Raw genomic sequence first — 23,491 nt, 5'->3', positions numbered from 1 at the left:
GCAAGAATTAGTAGTGGCTTAAACCGTGGTGGCAGAATGTGAAGATGATAAGAAGAAAAAAAAAGAAAGCCAAAAGGATTTGCTGATGTATTATATTAATATGTGGTGCATTAGAGAAAATCAAGGATGACTCAGAGGGTTTTGTTCTGAACAGGTCCCCATTACACAGGTCCCCATTACTCCCTCAGGTACTGTGGTGCAGAAATCAAGAGTTCATTTTTGGAAATTGTAGGTTTCTGAGGCTTCTTCAATATGCAAGCATGATTCTTGGTGGGACAGTTACAGATATTGATTTAGAGTAAGGAGAGAAATCAAAGACCAGATTGAAATCATGATATCAAGAAAACGGGTGTAGGTGGGAAAAAGTCCAAAGGCTAAGCCTTAGGAAGTCAACACTTAGAGATCTGGAAGAGGATTCAGCAACTGATGCTGAGAAATTGCTGCTGTGAGGTAGCAGGAATAGTAGGAAAATGTAGAGTCCCTGAGCCTCATGAGAACTAGATTGATGAAAGAGGGAGTGATCAACTATCAAGTGCTGCTATGAATAGAATGCCTCTGTGAATTTTTACATGGCCACCTATGCTAATGGAAGTATATAGTAGTGGAGTAAAAATTAGCTAAATGCTAAAATAGTCCATTAATAAAGGGGATTGTTTAAGAAACCTGTAGACGTCAGCAAAAAGAGAATCAAGTGGGTGATATTATCTGATGATGATATTTACTTCAGAAGAGTTGGAAGATGGCAAAGGAGATGAAATAAAGTTCTAAAAGCAATGATTCAGAGACAGAAAAGCTACCTGCCACTTATCTACCTCTAGGTATTGTGTTATGTCCAGAATGGGAGTCACTTTTTGAGACAGTCTTGGAAAGCAGTATCTTATGTAGAAGAGATGGAAAGGGTGGGAAGAATCAAAAAGTAATGATAATATGGAGAAGGAAGGTTGAATATTTAGAGAATATTGCTGATGATGGACAATCGATTCCATGGAATCCTGGTAAAATGTTGGTGGCAGAAGTAAAGATGAAATGAGAAACTGTGCCAATTTAGGGTGTGTGAAGAGTTACATAGGAATAAATATCTGGGTGGTGAGAGAAGCAATAGAGAGGACTCATGGACATTTTTTGATGATGTAAACAGGGATGTGATTGATTGTTTCTTTAGGACTACCAAGAATTCTGTAAGACATTCCTTTCTTCAACTGATCAGTGGATTATTCAGGCTAGGGAGAGGATACATTTTAGAAAACCAATTTCATGCAACACAATATGCTCTGGAAGAGGGGATACACAGACAGAGATACAGAGAGAGGTGATGAGAAAAAGTGCACCAATATAGTGATGCAGGTGTATGCTGTGACAATCAATGCAGTTAGGAAGCACAAATTGTGTGAATTTAAGGGAAGGAGACACTTTCATTGGTGAAAGAACATAAAAGGTTTCTTGGGAAATGAAGAATTTGAGGGGCACTGGGGAGTCCCAGGCGGTGTGGTGGTAAAGAATCTGCCTGTCAATGCAGAAGACACAAGTTTGATCAATCCCTGGGTTGGGAAGATCCCCTGGAGAAATAAATGATGAACCATTCCGGTACTCTTGCCTGGAAAATCCCATTGACGGAGGAGCCTGGTGGGCTACAGTCCATGGGGTCGCACAGAGTTGGACATGACTGAACACACACAAATACAGAGTCATTGGACTTTCTCAAAGTGAAACAAATGAGTAGGATAGTCTAAGCAGAAGAAACACAAAGCCAAACCCAGAAGAAGCAAAGTACAGAGTGTGTTAGTGGAACAGTGATAGGACAGGACCTTAGGAAGTGATGAGGGTAATAAATCTTCAGTGGTGAACATTTAAAGATGCTGCCTTTAGCCTTGAACACTGGAAGTTTCTCCTTTCCAAATTTAATAGGAATGAAAGTAAGTTGAGAAGTTCTCAATTCATACTTAGAGCAGCAGAAAAATGTTATTAGAAATAACCCTGGGTCAGGGCCAGCCGAGCCCTGATCTTGGCAGAAATATGATTTAAAAATATAGGGAAGTAGCCTATGATGGTAAAAAATACTTTTTACCACTTATTGTATAATATTTAGTAATGTTAGATTTATGTACCATACATGCAACTTAATTTGTTTTAGTTTCTCATGAAATGCATAAAGATAAATGATAAATTTTTAAAGTTGTGTTATGTATAGGAAGAGTAAGAGGAACCATATTACAGATTGACTAAAAAATATGACTGAAATATCAAATCTAAACTATACTTACTAATTTCAAATATGGACAAAGGATTAAAGGCATTACTAAAAATATGTTGGGAGAAAGGCAACACAATGAGAACATTATTGAAATTAATTATAATACATAAGTGATATTAGAAACAAAGTTGTATATGTAGATATACATGTGCTCTGAAATGACATATCTAATTGCTTAAAGGCAAATCATTTAAAGTTCTTTTTAGAAAATATACATCGTGTACCTGGTGTGTGCTGGAAATACAGAGGCAAGCAAAACAGACTGTCCCTCTGCCCTTATAGAGTTAACATTCTAATAAACCAGACCAAAAAAGCAAGTAATTATTAAGGCTTTTATTTATGAACACATGTAGACATTTGGATTCTGGCTCAATAATTCAAATGTCCTCAACATGTTAAAGTAATTCTTGGATTATGTCAAAAGACACAGAGGAAAAGAATCAATTAGGGACTATCTGCTACATTTACTATAGTTTAATGCTGGTATCTCTATCACAACTGATTCTACCGAATTGATTTTCATTGATCACACCAATTTTAATTGCAGGGAGATGGAGAAGGAGAAGGAAATCAAATTGTATTTTTTCTCGTTAGTCTTTAATATAAGAATTAATGTTCATTAAATGTAGCACCCATATACCCAAGAGAATTGAAAGCAGGAACTCAGACAGGAATTTGTACATCAATGTTCGTAGCAGCATTGTTCACAATAGCTTAAAGGTGGAAACAATCTATATATCCATTAATGGTTAAGTGGATAAACAAAATATGGTATGTTGGAAAATTATCTGTCTTAAAAAAAGAAGGAAATTATAGCATATGCTACACCTTGAAGATGTTATGTTAAGTGAATAAGCCCAACATGAAAGAAAAGATACTATATAATTTCACTTGTATTAGGCTCCTGGAGTTCATAAAAAAGGAAAATTGAGTGGTGGTTGCCAGGATTTATGGGAAGGGGATACTAAAGACTTATTGTTTAGTGATTACAGAGTTTCAATTCAGGAAGATGAAAAAGTTCTAGACATGAGTAATGGTGATGGTTGCAGAACAATGTAAATGTACTTAATGTTATTGGATTTTACACTAAAAAATGCTTAAAATCATAAATTGTATGTGATGTATATTTTATCACAGTAAAAGAAAATCTTAAAGCTGGGGCAGGGTGCATTACCAATATTAATGGAATATGAAAACTTTTATTTTCAAAGCTACTACCCTTCATTGATATCCATTCCTCTTATGTTGATCTAAATGTAAATCCCAAATATAGATTTAGAAAAAAAAGATGTGTTAGTATATTCATTTTTCTTGAATATAAACTGTGGTTTTTAAAAATATTTTACTCCCCACACATCATCAGTGATCATCAGTATCAGCTACGACCATTTGGCAGGGATGCTCACTGTGGATCTATACCACCCCTTCTCAGTCTTCAAAGAGAGCATGCCAGAATCTACTTTATTTTGTATGTTTAAAAAAGCCTCAGAAAATTCTGATCCACCAGTTCCTTCTCCAGGGGATATTCACAACCCGGGGATTGAACCCATGTCTCTCCTGCATTGGTAGGCAGATTCTTTACCACTGAACCACCAGGGAAGCCCACAGCCATGATTAGAGAATGCAGATTTCCTTAATGGCATAAAGTATAGAAATATGCAAGATCAGCAATGCAGAGAGCAATATAATTTGCTTCTAGACAAAGATAAGGGTCTCTGAGGGATCCTGGTCCATAGGCCTCTGCCTGCTCATGAAGATATGACAGAAAACAATTCCAGCACACCCATGAGGGTTTCGTGTGTATTACCCCAGTGTAGCATCTTCTACTGGCTTATGTCAAAAATGGTACTAACAATAAACCATTACCCCATGCTTACACTATCCTAAACACTCTAGACACTTGTCAGAAATTAACTCAGGTATTCCCCTCAGAAAGCTCATGAGGTAGCTACTATTATTCTTTTCAATTTACAGATAAGACTATAGAGCCACAGACATAATATGTAACCTGCCCAACATGTGCAGCTGGTCAGTAGTGAAGCCAGTCTGGCCTGGAGACAGTACTCTGCCACTTTATGGGTAGAAGTACTTGGACTGGACTCAGATCACTTGGATTCAGTCCCAGATCTGCCCTTAACTCTATGGAACATCGCACTTCATCACTTCGGGCCATGGTTGTCTTCTCTTATGCAAATTCTGCTTTAGTGCTAGGAGCCCTTAAACATCTTTAACTGCTTTTAATGCTTTGTATGTTATTTAGCTTAGGAAAACAATGGCACAGGGGAAAAAATGGCCAAGTACCTTAAAAGAATTGTTACATTTGAGAACTACATTTTAAAGTTCAAATAGTCTAGATTACTTAATTCTGAAATCCAAAGAAACATTTATATCTTACGAAGCTGATCAAATATTTTATTACAGTTTTATCCCTAGTTGCTCTCTATAATAGACATGTAAACAACTACCAGTCCAAATTAAGGTCTCATGAAATAGAATTTGGATTGCCCTTTGCCAGCACTGGGAAACCCAGTATTATACAGACACTATTCATTGTTTCAAGAGAGTGGTATTTCTTAGGAGGTCTTACTAACCATTGGTTTCCTTCATGATTACCATGCCTTCTAACCTTCTATGGTTTGACCCTTGAACAAAGTAAATGCACATAGGTGCCTGAAAACTCATTGCCTTCTTGGTATATAACCCTATAACTGAATTTCTATATATATATATTAATATACATAATTATATATTTATATAATTTAGACATTATATTGTTATTCTATATCTATGTGCTTGTTTTCTCTCCTAGAATTCAAATTTTATCTAAGCAAGTATCATGCTTTCTCACAAACTTAATGACATTATAGGAACACTGCGCTTAACGTCTTAAATTGTTGTTTGAAAATGTGTTTATTTTTACATGTATATATGCTTTTGATCATGTTTAATCAAGACTTTCTGTGTAAAACTTGAATGCATTATTTATTTTCAGATAAGAAAAACATACTTTAAATTAAAATTTCTTGGGCTTGATTACAGCACTGAGAGTGACATAACGTATCATTTCTCTGGTAATTCCCCTTCTTGCAAAAATTGGTGCTTAGATTTGGTGATATCTGTATGAACATTATGTGTCTGTCATACTTTTTCATTGATTTAACTGCTCTGGAGAAACCAAATATCAAGACAATTATTTTTTTTTCTATTTTTTCCTAACTGGTGTATTTTTGTTATATGGTAATGGATTATGGTGCAGTTAATAATGTTTTCCTGTTGATTTATAAGCTACAGTCTCAAAGTCAAATGTTGGGTTCATCATTAGCCATTTTAGAAGATAAATACAATACATGTGTGGCATGCTAATGTTTTCTGTGACTTTCTTGAGCTATTTCACTTTTATTTTTGGTCATCTCTCCCTTTAACCGTTTTTATATTATTGTATCTTATGTATAATTAGAAAAGATCTTATGTCTATATTGGAATTCTGTGGGGTACATGCAAACTAACTACTCTGTTTCTTAGAGTCCATACATTGAAAACCTGCTTTTTCCCCCTGTACACTTCACTTCCCTAAGTGTGAACATAAGTATATCCCCTATTCATTATTTCTACTCCTAAGGTTTTGCCCAGTAAAACTGCATACAGATATTCATAAGAGATATGTACAAAAAAATCGACTATTTATAGATATGTTAATTTTTTGCAATATCAAAAATCTGCAAACAATTTCAATGTCCAGCAACAGTACATACATTAATACATGTGAGCAAATGAATCCATACAAAAGAAAAAAAGAAACACAATTTCTTTAAGTCCATTTATATAATCCGCAAAAATAGGAAAAACTAATCAGAACAGTTATTATTCTTGGCAGGGGGGTAGGAGGTAGGGGGGCACGGGGCTGATAATGCTGTACTTCTATCTCGATGCTGATTCTATCTAGAGATATAATTTTAAAAATAAAGTTTTAAATGTTTAAAAAGCTCTAAATTCATAAAAGCAAAAAAAGGAGAAAGTTATTCATCTTTCTGGTAATTCAAGCTATTTTTCTTGGAAGATACAAAATAATTCTGGCCAAAGTGGAAGAGCTCATATTTTTCTCTATGTAGTTAGTAATAAGGAATTACCTAACTTTAATTCTTAGTGAAACAAAGCCATGTAGTTTTCTTATGATTTTTAGCAAGAAAGCTTATTTTGGGAAGATGGGACACCATGTTATTGGTGGCTTTGAGGAATGCCAGTAATCAAACATGGTAGGTTGGGTCTCAAAGATGGGATTGGTGAAGACAATGCAAATCGGTTTGAAAAATAACATGAGATTATCTGGTTCTTGGTTTCAGAATTCAAAATTGTAGGACAGAGAGATAAAATTTGGACCTTAAAATTGTGTAATCGTATTTACAGGCCAGAAACAGACTACTAAGCCCTTGCAAGACACACTAGCACAGGCAAAAGCCTTGCTGATGATAGCTTATGGTGAACTATGTTGGATTTGTGATCTCCAAAGATTTAGCTTCAGGACCAGGGACCAGGCTTGATCACTCAAGAGCTTTTGTGTATCAGAGTTTTATTAAAGTAAGAAATGGGACAGAGAAAGCTTCTGATATAGACATCAGAAGGGGGACAGAAAATGCCCTCCTTGCTAGTGTTAGCAAGGGAGTTATATACTTTAATTAGTTGTTACGATAAATCAAAAGAATGTCTCAAGGTTGTGAGGATCTTATTAGACCCACCCCCATAATTTACATTTTAAAATAACAGGATCAGCCAGAAGGCTTTCACCAGGCTTCCCTGGTGGTTCAGAAGGTAAAGCATCTGCCTGTAATGCGGGAGACCTGGGTTCGATCTCTGGGTTGGGAAGATCCCCTGGAGAAGGAAATGGCAACCCATTCTAGTACTCTCGCCTGGAAAATTCCATGGATGGAGCAGCCTGGTAGGATACAGCCCATGGTGTCGCCAAGTCGGACACGACTGAGCGACTTCATTTTCAGGAAGGAGAAACTGTCCTCAAGCAGGATACATTGTTGTTATATAATCCCTAGTACAGAATTTAAACTGAGTTGTTCATTGTGTAATCATCAGTTCCAGGCTTAAAGAAAAAAACATTTTATGTGACTAAGACTAAGGAATGTAGAGGAAAAAAAGATGTTTGTCCTTTCCTCCTCCTTGAGAATTTCAGACCCCTATCTCTGCTTTGAGGGTCCCAGATCCCTATCTCCTCCTCAGGGACCCCAGACTTCTTATCAACCTGCCTAGGAATTGACTCTCTCATTTCCCCCTTTGCTTTTAGGAGAATTGTGTTGCCAAGGGAAAGGGGCATCGATTTTGCTGCATAACTACTTCCTGTTGTTGAGGGGTGTGGTCCCTAAATTGTTGAGGCAACATATTCTCCTAACCCTCATATTGAGGGTCTCTGATCCAAGTAATAGTTGGAGGATGTTGTGGCACTCGTAGGAGCCTGGACAACCATTTGTAACTTAAAAGCTTTCAGACAGTTAGAAACAAACCCCATTAAACAGTTACAGATGCAAGGCAAAATAGTCATTAAACCAAGTTAAAATCAAAATTAAAAGTCACATTATGTCCATAGTTACATCAGTCCATCTTAGGATTGTTAGATGTCATCACAGAGTTGAAGAAAGTCCTTTTCTTAAAGTGGGAAAACCCACCATAGGAAGTCTTCAATTGATGAGGAGGGGAGTGCTCCTTAGACCCAGCAATTAGACCGATTGTGGAATGAGGCATAGAAATAAGCCCAGGACAGGAAGGCGTTGTCTTGAGGGTCAAATGGCAGACTCAGGACTTTCGGAGTCAGCAGTAGCAAGCCCAGATAGATTGTCAGGCCCATCTCAGTTCCTGGTTCAAACACTGGCTTGTTTGTCTCAAAGGCTGGGTCAGGAGTTAATCTATTGGTAATGTCTGTTGAAAAGCTAAAAGCTGAGTCATATATTTAATTTTAAGGCTTCAGGATCTATGACAATATCTGTGCACAAAAACAGTCTGTCAGAGAGACAGTCCCTTCTTCTTAGGGGCAGTTTGAGCCCTCATTAAAGCTATGGGTAGAACTGTAAACCAACTGTCTTATGTTTCCTGAGTTAGCTTACACAGGTGTCTTTTAATAATGCCATTAGCCTTTTCAACTTTTTCCAAAGATTGGGATCTCCAGGAACAGTGTAAGTGATATTCTATTCCTAGAGCTTTTGACACCCCTTGAGTTACAGCAGCTTTAAATGTGGAACATTGTTTCTCTGAACTTTATAGAGTTTAAGACCTCACTTACATCATGAGAAGTCAGTACAGTAAGATTTTGCCCTTTCATTAACCTCCAGCTTTAGTGGATACTGCTTTTGAAGTGAAAATAAGTGAGAGTCATTGAGCTTGATAAAGATAGGAAGAGCATTTTGTGCTTGACCCGAAGTTTTTCCATCAGTCCACATTCTAGGATTTACAGTTTGTTCCATTAAAAAGTGAGTTCCATATTTGTGAAAATAGAGGCCTGGACCTGGTTCAGTATATCCCTCCCCAGAAGGGGTGAGGGAGGCTCTGGCATGATTAGAAACTTGTGAGAAAACAGCACAGAGTCCCAGTTGTAGCTTAAATGATGACTGACAATAATCTTTGGCTTGTCCAGACAGTCCCATTATGGTAGTGGACTAGGAGGAAAGCAGACCAGGGGCTTTAACGAGCAGGGAGAAATTTGCCCCAGTGTGCAAAAAAAATCGACTGATTAGCTCTCCACAGTTATTAATACCTGGTGTTCATCAGGTGTAATTAGGACAAGAGCTTGTGTGGGGACCCCTGGGCACCTTCAGTCCTGATTGTCTTGAGAGTCTGACCCCTGGAGCCTACACCTCGGAGGACAGTCTCTTCCCCAGTAAGATCCTTTGCAGACTGGACCTGGAGCTGGGGGTGGCTTAGATACCAGAGGGAAATCCCGCTTGAGACAGTAATAGCAAGTCCATCCCTTTTCACCTGGGTTCCTCTGGGCATTTTTCTCAGGCTTTTTCAGAGCAGGTCTAACAGCCATTGTTGAGTTTCAGTCTTTTGCCTGTTTTTTTTTCTATTATTTTCCTCCTCATATTCTTTACTGTAATATACCGTCTGAGCCAGTTGCAACCGATTATCTAAAGACTGTTTTGGTTCATACACCTGTTTTTGTAACTTATGGCAGATACCTGGAGTTGACTAAGTGAGCAATCTATCTTTTAAGATCATTTCTCCCTCTGTAATTTTGAGATCAATGTCAGTAAACTTGTGGAGACCCTCCTTAGTCTATACTAGGAGTTTATCAGGAATTTCCTTCTCTCCCTGTTCTATATCAGCCAACTTAGCATAAAGTCTTAGCACGTACTCACTTGAGTCCTACAAGAATACATCTGGCAAAGTTATGGGAACCGTTTGGCTCCCAGTAGGAAGGAGGGCTATTTTGTGTTCCCTCTTTCCCCTTGTCTCACACTCAAGCCATTCATCTCCAAAAGTAGTAGCCTCCCCCAAACTCAAGTTTTTGAGTCAAGAATCAGTGTCTGTCCCAAGACATACGTTATATCTCTCCAAGTAAGCTCATAAAGTAAAGTTAGTCCCGTAAAGGCTTCTATGTACTTTTTGGATCCTCTCAATAGTCTTGACTGCAATTGGTACTGTTTGAATTTTTACCGAGACTGAAGCAACCCCTCCTGGAAGGGTGACCTGATTCTCAGCCTGTTCAGTTGGGAGCCCCTGATACAGGGGCAAAGTAAGAGAACAGGAGGCAACTGAAGATTTCACACCCAAATCTGCACCCTTAGGAAATAAGTCTGGCATGCATCTCTGTGAGAGCAACACATTTGTCACTTCTACCCATTTCTCTTGTTTTCTATGGAACCAGTCTAGTTGTAAAACAGTATCGTAATTGAAAGATTTCAAGTGGCCAGCATTCCCCATCTTCCAAAGGATACTGTGGTCATTCAATATCACAGAAGAAGATCAGGCATGCTTTTTTAAACTCTGGGGATCAAACTTGTCCCAGCTTGTTTTTTAAAATACATTTTAAAGGAGTGGTTTTGGAACTGCTAGCTCCCATCTGTAAGAGAGAAAAAGGCGGCATCCACAGCCATGGCTTCTTTCCACCGGAGGCGTCCCTCCCTGCTCTAGATGGGGGTGTATACAGACTTTCCACTGAAGCTTTCCTTCGCTGGTCAGACTTAGTCTGTCCCTTACTGACGCAGGCGCCTTACTCATCCCTCCCGGTTCTACCACCGAGGCAGGGTGGAGACGCACCAGTGGTAGACCTGATGCCATCCCAGACTGATTTCTAGTTACTTACCACCAAGATCTTTGTTTGATTTGCCAGAGTAGTTTCCCAGAATGTTTCCCAATCTAGGACTACTAGGGGATGCATCCGTCTTACATGTGCCCATGCACATTCTTGAGTACAGTCCTGACTGCAGTAGAAATGGTGAGTCATAAAGGGATGAACAACAATCAAGATGTCCCTTCTGAGTTTCACCACACCGATATAGCAAAAGAGGCAGTGGAAGGTTGGCCAGCGAGGAAATAGTGATTTTTGTCCTCAGGCTACTAGCGCCAATCCTTCCAGTTCATTTCCACAGATTACACAGAAAGAAATATCTAAGGAGTTGAGACAAAAGCCATCAGAGGGCCTCCTCTGGCCCACTAAGAGCTAGCGCTACCAAAGGAAGAAACCCATTGCATTTCCAATGTGACCAGATCCTGCAATCCCAATCTATGTCCTCAAAAACCTCATGGTCACCAGTAGTGCTTCTATCCACATAGACAGGAGACACAGCCATGACAAAGACTCACTTTCAGGTCGCTGGACCCCGAGGTAGGCAGTCAAGAGAGTAACCTCTAGCCTGAGAGACGTTCCTGGAGCTAGAGTTCCACCTCACTCCATACGTGCTCCTAGTAACTTTCTAGCAAGGCTTGCCTAGTCTAGCAAGTCCAAGCGCTTCCATACATGGGATCTAAGTAAAAGTACACAATAGCAGCATGGATCACAAGTCCCTTGAAAGTCTATGATCCAACAGATTAAGTTAGAAGCTGTAATTTCCCCACACAATTATGAAATGGTCAAAGAGACCAGGAAAATGTGACCAAGAAAGGAAAGTTCAGTCCACACGCTTCCCCTCGCAGGGATGCTGTCTGTCTTTTGGCATTGGCAGGTCAGTTAAAACTCCAATAAGGCTTCCCTTTTTGGGGCTGCCTTCAGTCACTGCGAGGCACCATGAAACCACAGAGCAGAGCTCATCACTTGCTTGCGCAGGGCGTGTCATTCATTCATTCACACAAGTACACCATAGAGTTAGTAAAGTAAAGCAGAAAACGTGCATACTGAGAAAGCAGAGAGGCTAGAGCTCTGAGTGTTCTTACCTTGTCCTGAAGATCCCGGACGAGCCCCCGAGATGATAGCTTACTGTGAACGATGTTGGATTCCTGATCTCTAAAGAAGATTTAGCTTCGGGACCAGGGACCAGGCCTGATCACTCAAGAGCTTTTGTGTATCAGAGTAAGAAAAGGGACAGAGAAAGCTTCTGACAGAGGCATCAGAAGGGGGACAGAGAATGCTCCCCTTGCTAGTGTTAGCAACAGAGTTATATACTTTAGTTATTACAATAAATCAAAGGAACGTCTCAAGGTTGTCAAGATCTTACTAGACCCACTCCCATAATTTACATTTTAAGATAATAGGATTAGACAGAGAGTTTTCAGGAAGGAGGAACTGTCCTCAAGCAGGATACATTGTTGTTATATAATCTCTAGTACAGAGTTTAAACTGAGTTGTTTGTTGTGTAATCAATAGTACTGGGCCTAAAGAAAAAAATGTTTTATGTAACTAAGACTAAGTAATATAGAGAAAAAAAAAGATATTTGTCCTTTCCTCCTCCTTGAGAATTCTAGAATTCCAGACCCCTATTTCTGCTTGGAGAGTCCCAGACCACTATCTCCTCCTCAGGGACAAAGGACTTCTTATCAACCTGCCTAGGAATTGACTCTCTCACTGCTGTGTTACCATGTAGGGTACTGATCAGGAATCCAAGCTGGGTAGGAAGAATAAGTGAGAGGAAACAGACTGAGGTCTTAGATGAACCACGTGAAAGAAGGATTTAGGTGCTTAACAGAGAGCAAACATCACTGGAGAAACAGTATGCTCTCCAGGCCTAGAAAGCCCCAGAGGTGAGTTCAGAACACACTCAGTGCAGGGTTCAGTAACTAACTCTGAATGGGGCAAGGCCAGGTAATACTGAGACAACCGCTTTTGAGCAAGGGATTTTTTTTGTGTGTGGGTTTACTATCCCTGGTTAGAGCTAAAATTAGAAGGTGGAATGAGACTGAGACCAAAAGTACAAAATGGAAAAAGAAAAAAATCACATCTGTAGGCAGGAAATGAACAGAATAGAAATACCTCTGCTCCTTCTATGATAGCAAAAATGACTAAGGGAACTAGGGAAATTTTCATTTAAATTGATACTGATTAAAGTTTAATCAAATACTATGAATATGAATTTCATAAATCCCAAGATTATGAAATTCTGTGTAAATGAATCAAAAACAAAAGCCATAAACATAAAGTTTTGATATTGAAATCTATATATTTATCAAAAACATAATGAAGAAAGTAACCTGGATTTATGAGGATTTGTAAGCATCACATCTCGCTAGTGGTAAAGAACCTGCTTGCCAACGCAGGAGATGCAGGAGATACAAGTTCAATACCTGGAGGAGGGTATGACAACCTACTCCAGTATTCTTGCGTGGAGAATCCCATGGACAGAGAGCCTGGTGGACTATAGTCCATGGAGTCGCAAAGAGTTGAACACAACTGAGAAACTGAGCACACATTATCTTAACACTGTATTATGAAGTATTTTTGTGTATATTTTATTTGTCAGTAATTGTCAGTGGCTTGATATTTCCCCTTCAGAAAGCCATAGCAAACTTAAGAGGAAAAAAAAAAACAAACTATCTCTATATATACGGGTGTGAAGTCTGAGAAACAAAGCCTACAGCATAGCTAGGAGAAATTTTGGCCTTCAGGTAGTGCCAGTATCAGCTTAGCCAGAGAATAGTTTCTAAAAAAAAAGATCTTTTACCCCTTTTGTCCCATGGAAATTGAGAGAGCAAATTTTGATTTCCTGCTCTACAACCAGTATCTAGGTCACCACGGAGACTGGGCAGAAGTTGATGAGAGATACTAGAGTTTTTGAATTTGGTAGACCAGAAGTGCAGAAATTCTATTCAGATATTGCCATACCAATTCTGAAAGACCACCAGGTTCTATTCTAAGTTCAAGTATGTGGTATAAACCCAGTGGACACATATATTCACTCTGGTACTTAGAGTAGAAAACCACTTCTATCCTATAATCCTGGCTTAGATGTGGCTAGAATATTAGAAGCTGTTGGAGAGACTACATCTGCTTTCAAGAAAGGTGACAGACAGAATGTTCACTACCAGCATGATCTCTGGGGACTCTGCAGATTATGCTCTGGCAACAGATCACACTGTTTACAAACTGCCAGAAAAATGAGTTTTAAACAAGTAACTGCCATTGGCATCCCATATTTTGCTGCTTTTTTGAGCTCTGCTCCTCAGTGCCCATGTGCAAGCTAGAGAAAGTGTTCTGGTTCATTGGGTTAGTGGAGGAGTTGGAATAGCAGCATGCCAAAGTGTTAGACCTAATGGCTTAAAGGTTTGGGGCACAGCTGGTATTGAAGAAGGACAAAGATTGTTTTGCAAAATAGAGCCCACAAAGTGTTTAGTCACAAAGAAGCTAACTATATTGATAAAATTAAGAAATCTGTTGGCGAAAAAGGAATTGATGTGATTACTGAAATGTTAGCTGATGTGAATCTGAGCTATAATTTGAATCTGTTGTCACATGGAGGATGAGTAATAGTTGTTGGCAGCAGAGATCCTATTGAAATAAACCCACAGGATACCAGGACAAAGGAATCTGTTAATAGCATAATAGGAGTTGGTCCCTATTCAAGGAGGAATTTCAGCGGTTTGCAGCAGCCTTTCAAAGCAGAATGGAAATTGGTTGGTTGTGAACAGTAATAGCCAGTATTCATTGGAGAAGATGGCCCAGGTTCATGAAGATATCATTCTTCAGTGGCGCTACTGGAAAAATGATTCTTCTCTTTAAATAATCAATCCTTCTGTAAATTTCCTATGTAATAAGAGGTATCTTGAGTGAGTAAGTGAAAATCACTTAGTCATGTCCAACTCTTTGCGACCCCATGGACTATGCAGGCTGTGGAATTCTCCAGGCCAGAATACTGGAGTGGGCAGCCTTTCCCTTCTCCAGGGGATCTTTCCAACCCAGGGGTCAAACCCAGGTCTCCTGCATTGCAGGCAGATTCTTTACCAGCTGAGCCACAAGGGAAGCCCATAGAGAAATTTTGTTTGTTGCTAGTTGAATTTTTTTTTTCCTCTTTTCTAATTGAACCTAAGATACTGTGTAAATTTCAGGTGAAAGTGAAAGTGAAGTCACTCAATCATGTCTGACTCTTTGTGACTCTTTGGACTATAGCCCACCATTCTCCTTCATCCATAGAATTTTCCAGGCAAGAATACTGGAGAGGGTTGCCATTTCCTTCTCCAGGGGATCTTCCCAACCCAGGAATCGAACTGGGGTCTCCTGCATTGCAGGTGGATTCTTTACCAGCTGAGCCACAAGGGGAGCCCTTGTAAGAGGTATCTTACCTCAGTTTTATGTATACTACATTTGTTTTAATTAGCATTCATTTAATTCAGTGAGTTCTTATATTTAAGAAAAAAATATTTACTTTTAGAGATCATAGGCATTGGACTACAATTTATTTTACAGCTGTCAATAGTTTATATGCCTTCTACCTCTTATTAAGGACTCATCATAGTAGTAAATAGGATGTTAGTGGTCATTTGGCATCAGAGGACATTACAGGAATTCCTAACTGACTGGTAATCATGAATTTCATACTTTTGACTAAAACATGCTAATTTAAAATAAGACTACTTGACTTCCAAACCTACTTCTTATACAGCTTATTTAGTCTCTGATTAGCCCAGAATTATGCTGGATTCTGAAGATTTTCTGGACAAAATGAGACCCCTTTTCCCAACTAATCTCATCTAGCTTTCCAAGTCTCTCAGAAGGGCAAGATACACAATGTGCATAGAAATTTGTTAGTTTTCCAGTATTCCTCAATATTTTATGACAACCACAAGGCTATTGATTGATTACTAGTGACCCATATATTCCATGAGGTCAGCAACCTTATCTTTGGTATAATATGATATTAGGTACAGTTTCCAAGTAGATACTTATTGATTGCTGTTGCTACTGCTATTTAGGCACTGAGATTCACCTTCAAGGTAGACTTAGAATTATCTCTTTGTAGGATGGGGATCATGTATTTTTATTTAAATTAATGTGTGATCTGACTTTGTTATAGTAACTTTAATAAATTCTAGATTATTCTTTAAAAAAGAGCATTTTTTTTTAAAAGGCCATATTTATTTTTTGTTTTGTTTTTTTTTGTCTTTATTATAGCATGTTATAGCAAACCATAAAATTGGGTGAGCTTATCTTCAGCAATTAAAATATGTCAGAGAAGTGGAAAAGAGTCTTGAAGTTCTCATAGAAAAAATAGAAGCATAATCAAGAAATCCATAAAAATTTTAAAATAGGCTTTTTCTGTAAGAGGGTACTAAAGTCACCTTAAAAAAAAAAAAACCCAGACTTGAAAAGACTAGCAATTTCAGAGTCTTAAAGAAATCCCTTAAATTCCCCCCTTAGAGATAGATGTGGTTAAAAATACTATTTTTCGAAGAAAAAGTATTAATAGAAAAGTCTGAACAGAAAAAAAATTATCTTTCAATGTTATAAAATGAACTATCTGTTAAAAAGTTGAAAAAAGAAGCAATCATTTCTCTGGCTTTAATGAATCACAGCATGACATATAATCTTTTCTGGCACTCCTGAGCATATCAATGTTATGTTAATAATCATGGAAATTAGGGATAACTAATGAGAAAAGGAAAAGAACACAATGAAAATGTGTAATCTCACCTACATTTATAAGGGTCTGATTAACACCAAATGCAATTAAAATATTGAATTCTCTTTCAACATATCATTTAATGGAGCAGCAAGACCAGAATAAGGGCATAAACAACTCCATTTCCTGCCAGTGTTTGTGTTCTATTTTGTTCTGAAAGAGAGATGTGGAGATGGATGAAGCTACTTGTCTTAATTTAATTCCTACTGAACCCTGATAGTATCTTCACAGAAGGGGAAAAAATAAGAACTGTTAAGTGCAATTTTTAATGAATTTTTTTGGTTTAGTACAGGGGCTCTCTGCCTCTGAAGCAAGGAACTAGGAATAATCTTCACCACATACTTCTCTAGGTACAAGTCTGATGGCAAATCCTATATGAGACATAGAGTCAAAGATTAAAGGTTTTGCTTATCAATTGTTTGATTTGAGGTCACTTAGCAGGTCCTCTGGCTTTCCTGATGGCTCAGTGGTAAATAATCCACCTGCCAATGCAGGAGACACGGGTTCAATCCCTGGGTGAGGAAGGTTCCTTGGAGAAAGAAATGGCAACTCACTCCACTTTTTTTGCCTGGGAAATCCCACGGACAGAGGAGCCTGGAGGGCTACAATTCGTGGGGTCACAAAGAGTTGAACAGGACTTAGTGACCAAACAGCAACAACTGGGTCCTCCGCAGTTTGGAATGCCATTTACAGAATGAATTTATTTCTTTCTGTCTACCAGAGTTAAGAAAATTAAATGATACTCTATTCATATTCATAAAGTGTTTAGCCCAAAGAAGGACACTGGTTACAACCTTCAGATCATTTTTCATGTTTTCCTAGATCTTTCTTGAATATAATCTTCTATTCATTACTCTTTTTCAGTGCTGACAGTCAGCCTACATTTAATGACTTCAGTCATTGCCAGTGCCAGTTTTTCATTGGCTAAAGAACTCTTTAGATTAGAGCAAGTTAGCCAAAGGCAATTAGGTTAAAGACAGGTTGGCCAGTGCTATTTTTTTTTTTTGCCAAAACAAACATATGAACACATAAACAAAAGCTAGCAATTTTATTATGAATAAATTTTTTGTTGGTGGTTCAGTCAGTAAAGAAACTGCCTGCAGTGCAGGAGACCTGAGTTCGATTCCTGGGTTGGGAAGATCCTCTGGAGAAGGGAATGGCTATGCACTCCAGTATCGTTGCCTGGAGAATTCCATGAACAGAGGAATCTAGTGGGCTACCGTCCATGGGCTCACAGAGAGTCGGACGTGACTGAGGGAATAACACTTTCACTTTGAGTGTCTTTCAAACTTTAACTTTGATGCTCTCTGAGGTGGTTTTAAAACAATTTACAGATTGTTTTTCTGTTTGTTAATAATTTTACTTGATTATCATAACTTTTATCCTACTCTTAATGTTATGCTTATCTGGATATACTCTCTTTTGTTTGAAATAAAGAAAATTCTGAATGTTTGATTAATGACTGAGAATACTAGGTTATAAAGTTACAAAGATGGCATGCCCTTGGTTACAGAAAGTATATATATGTGTGTGTATATACATTCTGTACATACGTGCATATATATACACACACACACATTTTATATATATTGTATATATACATTCTATATGCAGTGTATATGCATTCTACATACATGTATATATGTGTGTGTTTATACATTCTGTATAAATGTGTATTGTGTGTGTGTATATATATATATGTATACTTTGTATATACATTGTAAATATAAAAGGATATATGTGTTGTGCTTAGTCACCTCTGACTCTTTGTGACCCCATGGACTGTAGCCCACAAGACTTCTCTGTCCCTGGGGATTCTCCAGGCAAGAACCCTGGAGTGGGTTGCCATGCCCTGCTCCGGGGGGATCTTCCCAGATCAGGGATAGAATGAACTCAGGTCTCCCACATTGCAGGCAGATTCTTTACCTTCTGAGACACCAGGGAAGCCCAAAAGGACATATACAAAGATATTAATAATAATAATCAATGGATAACATTGTAGAGTTTTTAATATTCCTTTATTAATTTGCATTTTCTGGTATTTCTCTAATAAGCAAGAAGTAATACAATATTTTGTATATTAGGCACATCATAAAGAACTATTGGCCGTTTATTACTTTTATATTTACAAATAACACAGAGCAAGAATAATTAGATGGAAATGACAGGAATTTTTATAAAGGAAAATAGAAGTGAAAATAAAGATACTTTAATAATTTTGTAAAATTAGGTTAATAAATTTATACCATCCTATCCATGTTTCTCAAAGAATAAAGCTGTTACAAAAACAAGCTTTGGAAATATTAACCTTTTGCTGTATAATCTCTAGATGAAATTTTAATGTTGGCCACTATGTTTTATAACATATTGTTTTGGGGCCAATTCACTCTAGAATTTTGTTCAACAAAGACTGTTTTATAGGAATTTTAATTTGGTGTTACAGCTGTTTTTTTCTTAGCAAACTTGTTAGATGGGAGATATGGACATAAAATTCATCATTTTATAAAATTGACAAATATACATATATATGTACCTATGTATGTATGTGTGTGTGTGTGGAGAGAAAGAGTTCTAAAACACTACCAAGAACATTAAATGAAGAATATTTCAGAGACCAACTTCTTTTGTTGAATGTGTTTTTCATGTTAAAATATTTCGACATATATATTCAAGGAGACAGGTTCTATTGTCGTCCAATCTGCAAATAGCACCATTGCAATCTGTAAATACACTCTTCTTTACTTTAGTGTCACTTTAACAATTCAAAAAGCTTTTCTTTTGGTGTCCATTAATTCTATCACAGCATTTTAAATTCAATATGTTTTTGAAAGTTCTCAATTTATTTTCCAAGGTAAAAAGTTTATAAATTGAATTCTATTTTCCCTTGACAAACTTTTTTCCTGTAAAGTGGCAATAAAGGTTTTTCTTTTCGTAGTAAAGCTTTTTGTTTGTGCTTGTTAATTTCTTATTAGATAGGCAATAAAACATTGTCAAATAGAATGAATAGAGTTAAACATTCGGATTTAATTTTCAAATGCTTGGCTATCCCCTGACTTTATATTAAAGTTAGTAATTGATGGACAAGTAGGCTTCTTATACATTATTCATATACTAAACCTTTTTGCATTAATGAAAAGTGCTGTTATGTAACTTTTAACATTAATTCTCCCTTAACATTGTAAAAATATATGTCATGATGTTTAAACAGAAAGATACTCAAATCTTTTTGTGGAACAAGGTGGTCCAAATTAATTCACAAATGAAGGACATACTATGTTAAGTCATCTAATGATGAGGAAAAAAACGCCTTTAAAAATTATGTTCAAAGGGATTGAGCAAAAATATACTTTAAATTTAAATTTTTAAAGTAGTGGCATTGGCCAATGGGGATTATGAAATAAAAGATGAATTAGAAAATAGTCCTGCTCCCAATGAATATATAGCCGAGTACAAAAGATAGAAAGCAATGTGTTTTTCAATGTACAAGAGGTAATAGAAACAGAAGAGATAAGCTGGAAAACTCCAGAGTATTCGTAGCAAAGATGGCAAGAGTATAGTAAGAACCATAACTAAACTCGATTGTTCATACCAGGCACTGCATTTTATACCTCAGTGAATATTCACAGCCACCCTATTTTGCATGTCATATTTTATTCATTTATAATGAGGAACTAAGCCCTAGAGAGTTGTTTGCCCAGGTTCATATAGCCATTAAGTGGTAGACTCAAGCATATCCATCACTTCTAAATATTAATCTATGATATTCTACTGATATTTCAGCCAAATATTATTTGACCATTTACTGGACATTATTCCAGAATAAAAGATATAAATGGAAACAAATTTTATGTGTAATGAAGACATAATTAAATATTAGAATATGCCAAGGTAAACAGTATACTAAAAATATATAAAATACACTACTGAAAACACGCAGCACTCCCTAGGGATAGCCTTCAGAAAAGCAGTCTTTTAAGCTGTTTTAGTACTTTATTCAACATTGCATACATTCAATATATATGTATATGTACATGCCCACATGCACATGTGCGATAGTGTAGTTCAGGAGTGAATATGGCCTAGCAGACATGAGACATTTTAAGCAATAAGAAGCTATCCATACAAAGGACTGGAATCATGAAAGAACATAAATTGTTCAGAGGAAAAAAAAAAAGTAGGTAATGTTGTTGGTTTTGGAGAAATATAAGCAGAGTAAATATAGAGCAAGAAAATAGAATGTTAAACTGGGATTAGATTGGGAATATTTCATGGACTTGTCTTAAATTTCATCTTCTAGGAGGTGGGAGCTATCATTCATTTTTAAGCTATTGTTGAATTTAAAAATGAAACAGGAGAGCCTGAAATTGGGCAATGTCAGCTTGATGGATAGTCACTGAAGTGAGAAATATTTCAGAGTAGAACTCATTGGGCTTGCTGATGAGCTGGGAGTAGAAAGGAAAGGAATGAGACAAGACAGTTGAAGACCCTACTGAGATTTTTAGCTCAGTCAATCCACATGAGCTAATGCCCTTACCATGCAAAGAGAAGACAGAGGAGGAACAAGTATGGTAGCCAGCGGAAGGACTAGAGGGTGAGAGCTGAGAAGATACTAAATTTGGTTTGAATTGATTGAATGTAATGTAACTAAGGAAGAACCAGAAAGCTTGAGGTAATGAGTATGTCATTAAATTTCCTTTGAATACTGAAGATTTAGGATTTGCAACTATAGAATTCTTACAAAAGTACAAATTTCTTAAAATTTTAATATGCTAGTTTTCAGTAAAAATCCATAACATTTTTTTTTATCCAAAATCAACTTTAAAAACTAGTTTCCTCTCTTCTCCTAAATAGAGGGCTCAAATTGTGCATGTATTTTCTTTTGATTCTATGTCTATTGAGTAGACTGCAATTTCTTTCTTTTCCACATGAATGAGAAGTTAGAAAAAATGATTTCAGAGTTCATTTCAAAGCATCATTGAAGAATATATGATCACATTATATTAGTAATGATGAGGAAAAGAACAAATTATTTTTGAGATAATATTTATTTTCCAAAATATTTTACAAGAGAATGGAACTGAAACTGAAAAAATGCTTCAATTATTATGTAAATGAAAGATATTCTTATTTTGTACTCTCATGCTTCCTGTAATACAGAATGTTTCAGTGTATAACTTTAAAAAAATATAAAAGGAATAGTTTGCTAATCTGCAGTTTCCTTATTTAATTTTTCAAATAGATATTATTGTGTGTTATTTGGCACCACTCTTTAATTTAGGTGAAAATTTTGGCAATTTAATAAAATAATAATAAACCCCTGAAAATTGTGTAATACTGTGTCACATGATTCGACAAACCATTTTTAGACAGTTGTTTCTACATTGAGTTGTGATTTATCATTAGACTGTCGCTGAATTACATTATACTTAAAGGATCAATGTCCTTATTGAAATTAAAAAAAAAAAGAATTATTTCTATCAGACTGTGGTCCCTTTTTGACATTCTTATAAAAAATCAAATACTAAGCTTTCTAATTTAAAATCTTTAACATTTTTTTTTCATCTCTTTTTTGCTGTTGTTTTCACAGAAGTCTTAAATAGCCTTCTAAATAGATCAATCTATCTGACACTTTCTTTATTTTTATTTAGTATATGTTGGGCATATAGCCTTTAAGGGTTTTAAAGTGAGGATTTCTTTATAGTTGCTAAAAATACAAAAGCCAAGTTCAACTAGTCTAAGTCAAAGCTCTGTTCTTTTTGTCCCTTGCAAACACAGCTTGACATGTTGACATTCATTGGTGGTAATGTGAGATTTGAATATTTTTACCCCGACAATCTAAAATATTTACACTCCAATTTCAGGGAGAGTAAGCCTTCAATGTTAAATGTTAACATGGGGTCTAATTGAGAAGCAAAAGTTAAAGTTAGCATCATTGGACTTTAATGGGCTTTGGATGTTCTCTGGACATCACTAATTATTCCACTAATATTTCTGCATCCATAGTATTCGTTTAGTCAACAGAGGGGAACAGTTATTTAGGCTGTGAGAAAATTAATGTGCTCACCTACTCCCTGTATGATAGAAGCAATTATTTGGTTATTTTCTCTTAATGTTGGCCACCTGTGTGCATTAAACTTTCCAGATGAGGTCTTAGAAATGCCTAAGTGGTTTTCTGTGTCCTAGTTTTCATTTAAAAATATAATTACAGCAAGTATAACTATAATATTCATTTCTGACTTTCATTTTTAAAAACAGCTCTAGACATAACTTTCCTGATTTTGCAAATAAAGAGAAACTCACGAAAGTCAGTGAATCAAATCTTCCAGTGTCACCTCTTCCAGATAATAATGGTTGTGTCAGGAATCCAATGTAAGTATTTTATTGTAAAGGAGCTGATGGAATAAATAAAGTGGCATTGAGTCTTTAGTAAATTTGATTCATTTAGAATTTTCAGAATAGATCAGATTTAATTTTTAGACGTTAGTTTAGCCAAATTTGTTAGATGTCCCCTTATTACAATCTAAAAAAATGATGGAATAGATTTATAATTTTTATTTTTTTCCCTTTCATAGACCATTTCTATCAATATTTTCCAGTTTTTATGGAAACAATGCAGATTATATTCCTAATAATGTATTTATTAAAAAAATATGTCTTGGCTATTTTACTCTATTTATACTTGAGTTCACTAACAATATCTTAGGCAAAGTGTTTCCTTCCAATCTGGTTCTTAGTCCTCTAGAATGCATGAAACCTAATTTTTGCTCTGTCATTCAGTACACCAATACTCTTCTGCCCTATGCATAAGCTTCTAACAACTTCATCTATAAGTTTTTATTTCAGTTATTATTTTTTTTACTTCTAGAAGATACATTTTACTTATGTTCAACTATTCTCATTTTATTTATATTTTAAAAATCTCTATTATTTAATGAAACATATTGAACATTTACATTATACTGTTTTCCTAATTCAGATATCTAAAGCCTTTGTGGGTATGACTTGATTTTCTATCTCAGTGGACTCTCTTTTCATGATACTTGGTTTCCTGTTCATTTTGAAAATTATCTGACTCTAACTTTTCATCTTCTTGGAGTTTATTTGTTAGAATTACTTGAGGCATAGATCGTAGGTAACTTTTTTGAAAAAGTGGTTGATTCTCTGAGAAAGCTAGGTTGTTATCATTAAAAATCAAATT

At 36.5% G+C, this 23,491-nt stretch overlaps 1 protein-coding gene and 1 pseudogene across 14 annotated transcripts in view; both read left to right on the top strand.

Moving 5' to 3' along the window:
• Positions 1-23,491, top strand: part of PCDH15 (protocadherin related 15) — a 797,082-nt gene that overhangs the window by 702,149 nt on the left and 71,442 nt on the right. The gene's annotated exons all lie outside the window — the stretch shown is intronic.
• On the top strand, positions 12,471-14,400 carry LOC145538240 (zeta-crystallin pseudogene; annotated as a pseudogene).

The sequence above is a fragment of the Giraffa tippelskirchi genome, chromosome 2 (assembly GCF_054371585.1).
Source record: "Giraffa tippelskirchi isolate mGirTip1 chromosome 2, T2T-mGirTip1v1.2.pri, whole genome shotgun sequence".
In the NCBI taxonomy this organism is placed as follows: Eukaryota; Metazoa; Chordata; class Mammalia; order Artiodactyla; family Giraffidae; genus Giraffa; species Giraffa tippelskirchi.
This window is presented reverse-complemented; position numbering and strand designations above follow the sequence as displayed.